Below are 12774 nucleotides of genomic sequence, written 5' to 3' on the forward strand. Positions count from 1 at the left end.
AAATAATGAAAGATGTTCAATTTGGTTTAAGTAAGTGTTCAATTTGGTTTAAGTAAGTGTTGGAGAAGAAAGTAAAAGTGCAATATGTGCTATGTAAGAAAGCGAACGTTTAAGTTCCTTAAAAGTTTAAGAGGGTAGTGCCAGACAGAAGCTAATCCTCAGTAAAAGGCACATGACAGCCCGCTTGGAGTTTGCCAAAAGGCACCTAAAGGACTCTCAGACCATGAGAAACAACGTTCTCTGATCTGATGAAACCAAGATTGAACTCTTTGGCCTGAATGTCAAGCATCACATCTGGAGGAAACCTGGCACCATCCCTACGGTGAAGCATGGTGGTGGCAGCATCATGCTGTGGGGATGTTTTTCAGCAGCACAGACTGAGACTAGTCAGGATTGAGGTAAAGATGAACGGAGCAAAGTACAAATAGATCCTTGATGAAAACCTGCTCCAGAGTGCTCAGGACCTCAGACTGGGGCGAAGGTTCACCTTCCAACAGGACAACGACCCTAAGCACAAAGCCAAGACAACGCAGGAGTGACACATGTGACAAATACAATTTGATATGATTTGGGAAGTAAATCCCACTTGGGTCATCGCAATGATCTTCACCGTGTGATTAGGTCCTGCATTAACAGTCGATTGAATGTGCTGAGATTAGGATTCAGTCTTAACAGATTCTGCTCTACACACAAAATCTGCCCATAAGATATTACTGAGAGGAAAATCATCACAACGGTATCATCTCAGGCCTTGGCTCGCTACTCTGTCCAGCTCAGGAGAAAAAGGACGGATTTCCTGAAGGGAAAACAATATTTTCCATCCATCCACAGGCCTGTCCTAGCAGCAACCACAGCAACAGGCCTGTCCTAGCAGCAACCACAGCAACCACAGCCACAGGCCTGTCCTAGCAGCAACCACAGCAACAGGCCTGTCCTAGCAGCAACCACAGCCACAGGCCTGTCCTAGCAGCAACCACAGCCACAGGCCTGTCCTAGCAGCAACCACAGCCACAGGCCTGTCCTAGCAGCAACCACAGCAACCACAGCCACGTCCTAGCAGCAACCACAGCCACAGGCCTGTCCTAGCAGCAACCACAGGCCTGTCCTAGCAGCAACCACAGGCCTGTCCTAGCAGCAACCACAGGCCTGTCCTAGCAGCAACCACAGGCCTGTCCTAGCAGCAACCACAGGCCTGTCCTAGCAGCAACCACAGGCCTGTCCTAGCAGCAACCACAGGCCTGTCCTAGCAGCAACCACAGGCCTGTCCTAGCAGCAACCACAGGCCTGTCCTAGCAGCAACCACAGGCCTGTCCTAGCAGCAACCACAGGCCTGTCCTAGCAGCAACCACAGGCCTGTCCTAGCAGCAACCACAGGCCTGTCCTAGCAGCAACCACAGGCCTGTCCTAGCAGCAACCACAGGCCTGTCCTAGCAGCAACCACAGGCCTGTCCTAGCAGCAACCACAGGCCTGTCCTAGCAGCAACCACAGGCCTGTCCTAGCAGCAACCACAGGCCTGTCCTAGCAGCAACCACAGGCCTGTCCTAGCAGCAACCACAGGCCTGTCCTAGCAGCAGCCACAGGCCTGTCCTAGCAGCAGCCACAGGCCTGTCCTAGCAGCAGCCATAGCAACAGGCCTGTCCTAGCAGCAGCCATAGCAACAGGCCTGACCTAGCAGCAGCCACAGGCCTGTCCTAGCAGCAACCACAGGCCTGTCCTAGCAGCCCCACAGGCCTGTCCTAGCAGCAACCACAGCAACAGGCCTTCTAAAGGGACGTTTCAGGGCTGAAGAGATATGAAGTTTAATGTATAGGCAACCTCAGACCTACAGTACTGCATGTTCCAAATGCCACCCTATTCTCTCTTGGTCCTGGTCCAGTAGAGCACTATAAAAGGGAATCGGGTGGCATTTGAAGGCATCTATTGATAGATGCCTATAGATTCCCTCACCTGAGCCCTACCACAGTACCACTGCAGAGTCCAGGGCCCGTTCTCCTAAAATCAAGGCTAAATTCATGGTTAGAAGAAATATTTAAGACGCTTCTGGGAAACGGGGCCCTGGTGTTTCAGATCTGGGCGTCACAGAATTTCAGATTCCTCACTGATGACAAGCGGCTGTAAGATTTGTCCCCTCTGCCTCAAAAGTCTCTGTGCCAAGCTGCTCAGAGCTTTATGGTCCTACCTAATAAATAGATTTATAAACCTCTCTGATACAGAGCTAAATTAATAGAAAATGACTCAAGTAAAAAGTGAAAGTCCCCCAGTAAAATACTACTTGAGTAAAAAGTCTAAAAGTATTTGAAATATACTTAAGTACCAAATGTTAATAAAAATATATAATTAAGCATCAAAAGTATGAATCATTTCAAATTCCTTATATTATGCAAACCAGACAGCACCATTTTCTTAATTTATGGATAGCCAGGGACACACTCCAACATTCAGACATAATTAACAAACGAAACCTGTGTGTTTAGCGAGTCCTCCAGATCAGAGGCAGTAGAGATGTTCTCTGTTTAGTGAGTCCTCCAGATCAGAGGCAGTAGAGATGTTCTCTGTTTAGTGAGTCCTCCAGATCAGAGGCAGTAGAGATGTTCTCTGTTTAGTGAGTCCTCCAGATCAGAGGCAGTAGAGATGTTCTCTGTTTAGTGAGTCCTCCAGATCAGAGGCAGTAGAGATGTTCTCTGTTTAGTGAGTCCTCCAGATCAGAGGCAGTAGGGATGTTCTCTGTTTAGTGAGTCCTCCAGATCAGAGGCAGTAGGGATGTTCTCTGTTTAGTGAGTCCTCCAGATCAGAGGCAGTAGAGATGTTCTCTGTTTAGCGAGTCCTCCAGATCAGAGGCAGTAGAGATGTTCTCTGTTTAGTGAGTCCTCCAGATCAGAGGCAGTAGAGATGTTCTCTTGATAAGTGTGTGAATTAGACCATGTTCCTGTCCTGCTAACCATTCAAAATGTAACAAGTACTTTTAGGTGTCAGGGAAAATGTATGGAGTAAAAAGTACATTATTTTCTTTAGAAATGTAGTGAAGTAAAAGTTGTAAAAATACTTCAAAGTAGTTTTTTTGAGGTGTCTGAACCTTACTATTTATAATTGACACCACTGGGCCTACCTAATAGATTTATAAACCTCTCTGATACAGAACTTTATGGGCCTACCTAATAGATTTATAAACCTCTCTGATACAGAACTTTATGGGCCTACCTAATAGATTTATAAACCTCTGATACAGAACTTTATGGGCCTACCTAATAGATTTATAAACCTCTCTGATACAGAACTTTATGGGCCTACCTAATAGATTTATAAACCTCTCTGATACAGAACATTATGGGCCTACCTAATAGATTTACAAACCTCTGATACAGCACTTTATGGGCCTACCTAATAGATTTATAAACCTCTGATACAGAACTTTATGGGCCTACCTAATAGATTTACAAACCTCTGATACAGCACTTTATGGGCCTACCTAATAGATTTATAAACCTCTGATACAGAACTTTATGGGCCTACCTAATAGATTTATAAACCTCTCTGATACAGAACATTATGGGCCTACCTAATAGATTTACAAACCTCTGATACAGAACTTTATGGGCCTACCTAATAGATTTATAAACCTCTGATACAGAACTTTATGGGCCTACCTAATAGATTTATAAACCTCTGATACAGAACATTATGGGCCTACCTAATAGATTTACAAACCTCTGATACAGAACATTATGGGCCTACCTAATAGATTTATAAACCTCTGATACAGAACATTATGGGCCTACCTAATAGATTTATAAACCTCTGATACAGAACATTATGGGCCTACCTAATAGATTTATAAACCTCTGATACAGAACATTATGGGCCTACCTAATAGATTTATAAACCTCTGATACAGAACATTATGGGCCTACCTAATAGATTTATAAACCTCTGATACAGAACATTATGGGCCTACCTAATAGATTTACAAACCTCTGATACAGAACATTATGGGCCTACCTAATAGATTTATAAACCTCTGATACAGAACATTATGGGCCTACCTAATAGATTTATAAACCTCTGATACAGAACATTATGGGCCTACCTAATAGATTTATAAACCTCTGATACAGAACATTATGGGCCTACCTAATAGATTTATAAACCTCTCTGATACAGAACATTATGGGCCTACCTAATAGATTTATAAACCTCTGATACAGAACATTATGGGCCTACCTAATAGATTTATAAACCTCTCTGATACAGAACATTATGGGCCTACCTAATAGATTTATAAACCTCTCTGATACAGAACATTATGGGCCTACCTAATAGATTTATAAACCTCTGATACAGAACATTATGGGCCTACCTAATAGATTTATAAACCTCTGATACAGAACATTATGGGCCTACCTAATAGATTTATAAACCTCTGATACAGAACATTATGGGCCTACCTAATAGATTTATAAACCTCTGATACAGAACATTATGGGCCTACCTAATAGATTTATAAACCTCTGATACAGAACATTATGGGCCTACCTAATAGATTTACAAACCTCTGATACAGAACATTATGGGCCTACCTAATAGATTTATAAACCTCTGATACAGAACATTATGGGCCTACCTAATAGATTTATAAACCTCTGATACAGAACATTATGGGCCTACCTAATAGATTTATAAACCTCTGATACAGAACATTATGGGCCTACCTAATAGATTTATAAACCTCTCTGATACAGAACATTATGGGCCTACCTAATAGATTTATAAACCTCTGATACAGAACATTATGGGCCTACCTAATAGATTTATAAACCTCTGATACAGAACATTATGGGCCTACCTAATAGATTTATAAACCTCTGATACAGAACATTATGGGCCTACCTAATAGATTTATAAACCTCTCTGATACAGAACATTATGGGCCTACCTAATAGATTTATAAACCTCTGATACAGAACATTATGGGCCTACCTAATAGATTTATAAACCTCTGATACAGAACATTATGGGCCTACCTAATAGATTTATAAACCTCTGATACAGAACATTATGGGCCTACCTAATAGATTTATAAACCTCTGATACAGAACATTATGGGCCTACCTAATAGATTTATAAACCTCTGATACAGAACATTATGGGCCTACCTAATAGATTTATAAACCTCTGATACAGAACATTATGGGCCTACCTAATAGATTTATAAACCTCTGATACAGAACATTATGGGCCTACCTAATAGATTTATAAACCTCTCTGATACAGAACTTTATGGGCCTACCTAATAGATTTATAAACCTCTCTGATACAGAACTTTATGGGCCTACCTAATAGATTTATAAACCTCTGATACAGAACTTTATGGGCCTACCTAATAGATTTATAAACCTCTGATACAGAACTTTATGGGCCTACCTAATAGATTTACAAACCTCTGATACAGAACTTTATGGGCCTACCTAATAGATTTATAAACCAAATTTGTTTATATCCCTGTTAGTGAGCATTTCAACTTTGCCAAGATAATCCATCCACCTGACATGTGTGGCATATCAAGAAGCTGATTAAACAGCATGATCATTACACAGCTGCACCTTGTGCTGGGGACAATAAAAGGCCACTCTAAAATGTCCAGTTTTGTCACACAACACAATGCTGCAGATGTCTCAAGTTGAGGGTGCAGCAGTTGTCTTGCTGACTGCAGGAATGTCAACCAGAGAAGTTGCCAGAGAATGTAATGTTCATTTATCTACCATAAACAGCCTCCAATGTAATTTTATAGAATTTGGCAGTACGTCCAACCAGCCTCAGAACCGCAGACCACCTGTAACCAGGCCAGCCCAGGAGGTCCACATCCGGCTTCTTCACCTGCGGGATCGTCTGAGACCAGCCACCCAAACAGCTGATGAAACTGAGGAGTATTTCTGTCTGCAAGAAAGCCCTTTTGTGGGGGAAAATGTATTCTGATAGGGTGGGCCTGGCTCCTAAATGGGTGGGTCATAATTGTTTAACTAGGCAAGTCAGTTAAGAACAAATTCTTATTTACAATGACAGCCTACCCCGGCCAAACCCAGACGACGCTGGGCCAAATTGTGTGCTGCCCTATGAGACTCCCAATCACGTCCGGATGTGATACGGCCTGGATTCGAACCAGGGACTGCAGTGATGCCTCTTGCATGGAGATGCTGCGCCTTAGAGCGCTGTATTTTATGGTGCTAATAAATATATTTAAAAACCGCTCTGATAGAGCTTTATGATCCTAACTAATAAATAGATTTATAAACCTCTCTGATAGTACCAGCTAGCTTTGTCTGTCTGGCAACGACACTGGCTGACAGAGACACTGGCTGACAGAGACACTGGCTGACAGAGACACTGCATCCAACAGGAACTAAATACAGCACAGCTGAGCCGGTCATGGAATGGGCCCACTCTGTGGTCTAATGTAAAGGGTAGAAACAGCTGAGCCAGTAGATGGTCATGGAATGGGCCCACTCTGTAGTCTAATGTAAAGGGTAGAAACAGCTGAGCCAGTAGAGCCAGTAGATGGTCATGGAATTGGCCCACTCTGTGGTCTAATGTAAAGGGTAGAAACAGCTGAGCCAGTAGATGGTCATGGAATGGGCCCACTCTGTAGTCTAATGTAAAGGATAGAAACAGCTGAGCCAGTAGAGCCAGTAGATGGTCATGGAATGGGCCCACTCTGTGGTCTAATGTAAAGGGTAGAAACAGCTGAGCCAGTAGAGCCAGTAGATGGTCATGGAATGGGCCCACTCTGTGGTCTAATGTAAAGGGTAGAAACAGCTGAGCCAGTAGAGCCAGTAGATGGTCATGGAATGGGCCCACTCTGTAGTCTAATGTAAAGGGTGGAAACAGCTGAGCCAGTAGAGCCAGTAGATGGTCATGGAATGGGCCCACTCTGTAGTCTAATGTAAAGGGTGGAAACAGCTGAGCCAGTAGAGCCAGTAGATGGTCATGGAATGGGCCCACTCTGTAGTCTAATGTAAAGGGTGGAAACAGCTGAGCCAGTAGAGCCAGTAGATGGTCATGGAATGGGCCCACTCTGTAGTCTAATGTAAAGGGTAGAAACCGGGATGAACTAGGGACGTGGTCACCAACCGGTCCATCTCCGAGGTATCCCGAGTCCATCAGCAAACATTTCTGTAAATATCCCAATGATAAAGCCTTGCGTTCGTTCCTGTTGTTAAGGGTTAGTGCTGTTTTGTGCTGTTGACAGTAACTGCTCCGACCCCTCAGAACAGACGCTGAGCCAATGGGGTGCCGTCCCACGGGACTCCTAATCACGGCCGGATGTGATGCCTCTTGTACTGAGATGCAGTGTCTTAGACCACTGTGCCACTCGAGAGCCCCCATTGGGCCTATAGCCTACTGTATAAACCTCATTGCTACAGAACTGTTTTTGGTTATGTTGCATAGTTTGTTTTGTTTTTAAGTCATGTTTTAAAAAACAATCTGAGTAGTAGGTCTCTGCTTGCATTTTGACTCAGAAAAGGTTGGTGACCACTGAATTAGGGTGTAGGAAGCAGCTAAATCTACACACAGAATGTTTAGAACAATAAACTGCCATTTATTGGATTAGGCAGCTCTAGTGCCCGATCGATTACAACAAGGATGTGTTCATATGAATATCGCAGGTTATCAGAGATGTTCCTCTTCCTACTACTGTAGATAATACAGAGCGGTGCAGCTGAGAGGCAGTGTAACCGGGTGGCGCTCGGCGGTGTCCGCACCACGCTCGATTAGGTAGAAAGCCTGGTGATTTATATTTATTTATTTCACTAGGTAAATCAGTTAAAGAACTAATTAGTATGTTACAATGCCGGCCTACCCCGGCTGTAAATACATCAGTACATACATGTAACAGATGAGCTAGCTAGCCACAATAAATCATTGTTTTCTCATATATATATTTTTAGGGGTTCATAACTTCTGTTGACTGTAAGTACGTTTTAATTCATAGCGATATGGTGTTAAAGCGATTCACTTTTCACAGGGGTGAAAATGTGTTTACTCCGTTGCTACGGTAACCGGCGGCTGTTGTCTTCAGTGTGTTGAATTTCCGGGTTCGCCTTCAAAATAAAAGTCCCTATCTGAGAGTGATGGCAGAACGGATACAAATTGTGATAACGTGCCATATTTGGACTAGCTCATGCTAAACAAGGTTGGAATGGTACAATTTAAAATAAAAATGTATTAGTTTGACAATAAACAGAACAAATAATTGAATTCACATTGTAGATGTATTAGAATGCATTGGGGGCATAGTTATAGGCACTGCACATCTTTACTTATGGCATTAAACAGGGTATCTGACCTTTAAATTGGACAAAGATTATTTAGAGGAAACATTTGAAAACATTTCGGATATATATCGTAAATCACACATAAATTTGAACAACAAAATCGAGATTATATTTTTAGGCCATATCGCACAGCCCAAAAATAGACTGCTTCGTTGTGGCATCAAACATGAACCAACAGTGCTGTGATGAGACAATTTAGAAATTACAGGGTGGCAACACAGATGAAACGCTGGCACGAGAACACGCCCCTATCAGTGACTCGCCACGCCCTTATCATGTGTAGGCCTAATTCAGAATTTACATCGTTCATATTGGCCCAATTAGGGTTCCCTTACTTAATGGTATGTCACATAATTCTCCCCGGCAATAGTGTTCACAGGCCGGGAACCATCCACGACTTTTCCCTATGCCTGTCCTTCGGCTGACATACACTGCATTATTCCATGAACAGGGCACCAAAACATTAGCCTCGTACAAACCACAACACACCCATTTAGCCTGAAAGCGTCCAAACCAGCTCCAGATGCAATTCAATTCTCATCTGCTGCCTTCGTTGAAATTAATCAACGTTGTAGCCTCATGCATTTTTGGCCTAGCGATAAACGTGTTGTTTTTCTTGCATTTAAAACACAGGATAAATCTGCCTTGGCCATTTTTGTGTTTCCAAATGTCTCTAGATTTCACCGCTGTAGAAATGTAGGCTAATCATGGTAGCCTGATATGGCTCCATATCAGAGAATAGGCTAATGAGTAATCCGTTATAATAACCTACAATTCAACATTGCATCGATTTAACAGATGAGCGTCCCCTGATTCCAACGTAACATAATTATAAAAACGTTTTGCAAATGCAAAATATTGCTCGTAAATCAAGGTGGGTTTCAAGAGAGACAGAATGTAAGCGGCTACTTACTATCACAAATCCAGAATGTTTTCCTCTGTATCCAACGGGAAAACTGCTACAATTGATCGGCACATGCAATATTGTGATTTCAATTGGTCGGTTTTCAGAATTGAACGGTTTTCACCGGCGATGCCGACTTCTTAGCTTCGTAACAACTCTGACACTGATTCCTCCCAGCTCCATTCTGTAAAAACCAGTCAGGAGCGCGCCGCAGATGGGAGGCGCGTTCCCGAATTCCTGTTTCCTGTCCAGAGGAGACCAGGCCTGCAGTCCCTCAGTGCTGCAATCAGTCTCGACCAATCAACCAACCGAGCGAAAACAAACGCTATTTATTTGAGATCGTCAGTCACACAAATAACAGTGATTTAAATACATATATGTTTTCATACATCTTACCTGCATATGCCTATATTGTACAGACAGGTCTCAGGGAGTATCTATGTCTGGGAATGGGGAAATACTCATTATATGGTTGAGAATATTACCACTAAAGAAATATCGTCTCTTGGTGGTTCCTCTTCAAAGGCCTGTAATGTGAGACTGGTGAGTATCTATACAGTGAGACTGTTAAAATTGCCCCTTAGACGCTGATCTTGGGTCAGTTTAGCATTTTCCCCACTAATAGTTAAAGATAGGATTGGGGGAGGGCAGGCTGATCCTAGATCTGTAACTAGGAGAAACTTCACCCTGGAGCAAGAGGGGACATGCGGGGTCGCAGTGATTGTTCCTCCAGGCCTGAAGACAAACCACATGAAACAGGTCATGGTCAATTACTAATCTTAGCCCAGGGCCTGAGCTGACAGTATATCTAGCCAGCACAGGAGGCTGCTGGGAGGAGGACGGCTCACAATAATGGAGGCTGCTGGGAGGAGGACGGCTCACAATAATGGAGGCTGCTGGGAGGAGGACGGCTCACAATAATGGAGGCTGCTGGGAGGAGGACGGCTCACAATAATGGAGGCTGCTGGGAGGAGGACGGCTCACAATAATGGAGGCTGCTGGGAGGAGGACGGCTCACAATAATGGAGGCTGCTGGGAGGAGGACGGCTCACAATAATGGAGGCTGCTGGGAGGAGGACGGCTCACAATAATGGAGGCTGCTGGGAGGAGGACGGCTCACAATAATGGAGGCTGCTGGGAGGAGGACGGCTCACAATAATGGAGGCTGCTGGGAGGAGGACGGCTCACAATAATGGAGGCTGCTGGGAGGAGGACGGCTCACAATAATGGAGGCTGCTGGGAGGAGGACGGCTCACAATAATGGAGGCTGCTGGGAGGAGGACGGCTCACAATAATGGAGGCTGCTGGGAGGAGGACGGCTCACAATAATGGAGGCTGCTGGGAGGAGGACGGCTCACAATAATGGAGGCTGCTGGGAGGAGGACGGCTCACAATAATGGAGGCTGCTGGGAGGAGGACGGCTCACAATAATGGAGGCTGCTGGGAGGAGGACGGCTCACAATAATGGAGGCTGCTGGGAGGAGGACGGCTCACAATAATGGAGGCTGCTGGGAGGAGGACGGCTCACAATAATGGAGGCTGCTGGGAGGAGAACGGCTCACAATAATGGAGGCCGCTGGGAGGAGGACGGCTCACAATAATAGAGGCTGCTGGGAGGAGGACGGCTCACAATAATGGAGGCTGCTGGGAGGAGGACGGCTCACAATAATGGATGGAACGGAGCCATGTGTTTTATGTATTGCATTTGTTGTATTATTATTCTTTTGTATTTTCTCTCTGTTTTCGATCTTGTCTCATCGCTGCAACTCCCCAACGGGCTTGGGAGAGGCGAAGGTCATCGCTGCAACTCCCCAACGGGCTTGGGAGAGGCGAAGGTCATCGCTGCAACTCCCCAACGGGCTTGGGAGAGGCGAAGGTCATCGCTGCAACTCCCCAACGGGCTTGGGAGAGGCGAAGGTCATCGCTGCAACTCCCCAACGGGCTTGGGAGAGGCGAAGGTCATCGCTGCAACTCCCCAACGGGCTTGGGAGAGGCGAAGGTCATCGCTGCAACTCCCCAACGGGCTTGGGAGAGGCGAAGGTCATCGCTGCAACTCCCCAACGGGCTTGGGAGAGGCGAAGGTCATCGCTGCAACTCCCCAACGGGCTTGGGAGAGGCGAAGGTCATCGCTGCAACTCCCCAATGGGCTTGGGAGAGGCGAAGGTCAAGTCATGCGTCCTCCAAAACATGACCTGCCGAATCGCTCTTCTTAACACCCGTCAGCTTAACCTGGAAGCCAGCCGCACCAATGTGTCGGAGGAACACCGTTCAACCGATGAACGAGGTCAGCCTGCAGGAGCCCGGCCCGCCACAAGGAGTCGCTAGAGCGTGATGAGCCAAGTAAAGCCCCCCCTGACCAAACCCTGCCCGAACCCGGACGACACTGGGCCAGTTGTTTGCCACCCTATGGGACTCCCGATCATGGCTGGTTGTGATACAGCCCAGGATCAAACCCGGGTCTGTAGTGACCCCTCTAGCACTGCGATGCAGTGCCTTAGACCGCTGTGATACAGCCCGGGATCAAACCCAGGTCTGTAGTGACCCCTCTAGCACTGCGATGCAGTGCCTTAGACCACTGTGATACAGCCCGGGATCAAACCCGGGTCTGTAGTGACCCCTCTAGCACTGCGATGCAGTGCCTTAGATCGCTGTGATACAGCCCGGGATCAAACCCGGGTCTGTAGTGACCCCTTAGACCGGTGCGCCACTCGAAAGGCCTTGTTTTATATATTTGATACCATTCCACTAATTTGACATGTTTGTCATTTAGCAGACGCTGTAACCTACAGTTAGTGCATTCATCTAAAGATAGCTAGGTGGACCAACCACACATCACAGTAGCATAGTAAGTGGGGTTATTTAAAATACTCATTAAAGAGTGGGTGTCTGTCTGCTTTGTAGTAGAGTTTCAAATGTTTTCAGAAGATGTTACCATGTTAAAATACACCTGACTCTGTTCTGTGGAACTATCACCACATTGTGGTTGAAAACCCCCAACTTCCTCTCTCTGGCTCTGTCTGTTATCTGCAACATCTCTCTCTCTCTTCTAACCCAAACCCATCTATCTCAGATCTGGATATGACGACAATTTCACCCTATTCCCTATGTAGTGCACTACTTTTGACCAGGTCACATAGGGTGCTATTTTGAGATGTCATGCCCAGAGACCAGGGGTTTTAAACCCAACAGGGAGGTGAAGAAGGTGAAGAGAAGGAGGAGAAGAGAGGGAGGAGAAGAGGGAGAAGAGAGGGGGGAGAGAGGGAAAACAGAGGGAGGAGAAGAGAGAGAAGAGAGGGAGGTGAGAGGGAGAGGGAGGTGAGAGGGAGGAGAAGAGGGAGAAGAGAGGGAGGTGAAGAGGGAGAAGAGAGCACAGTGAAGACAAAGGGAGGAGAGGGTAAAGAGAGGGAGGAGAAGAGAGGAAGGAGTGACTCACAAATATGGCAGGAGTGACTCACAAATATGGAAGGAGTGACTCACAATTCAGGCAAACACCCACAAAGTGCAAATGCACCGTGGAATACATATTTTTATTTTTTTACAAT

The 12774-nt window shown here is 45.4% G+C and overlaps 1 protein-coding gene across 2 annotated transcripts in view; it reads right to left on the reverse strand.

The window, feature by feature from the left end:
* LOC109877725 (ras-associated and pleckstrin homology domains-containing protein 1-like) overlaps positions 1 to 9449 on the reverse strand; it is a 173586-nt gene extending 164137 nt beyond the window's left edge. Inside the window, exon 1 of one of the 2 annotated variants that reach the window (XM_031801757.1) lies at positions 9242 to 9449. The gene's annotated coding sequence lies outside the window, so the exon portion shown is untranslated. The remainder of the gene's footprint in view (positions 1 to 9241) is intronic. The other variant, XM_031801764.1, reaches the window with a different exon arrangement.
* Positions 9450 to 12774: the final 3325 nt, after the last annotated feature.

Source organism: Oncorhynchus kisutch, linkage group LG2 (assembly GCF_002021735.2).
Source record: "Oncorhynchus kisutch isolate 150728-3 linkage group LG2, Okis_V2, whole genome shotgun sequence".
In the NCBI taxonomy this organism is placed as follows: domain Eukaryota; kingdom Metazoa; phylum Chordata; class Actinopteri; order Salmoniformes; family Salmonidae; genus Oncorhynchus; species Oncorhynchus kisutch.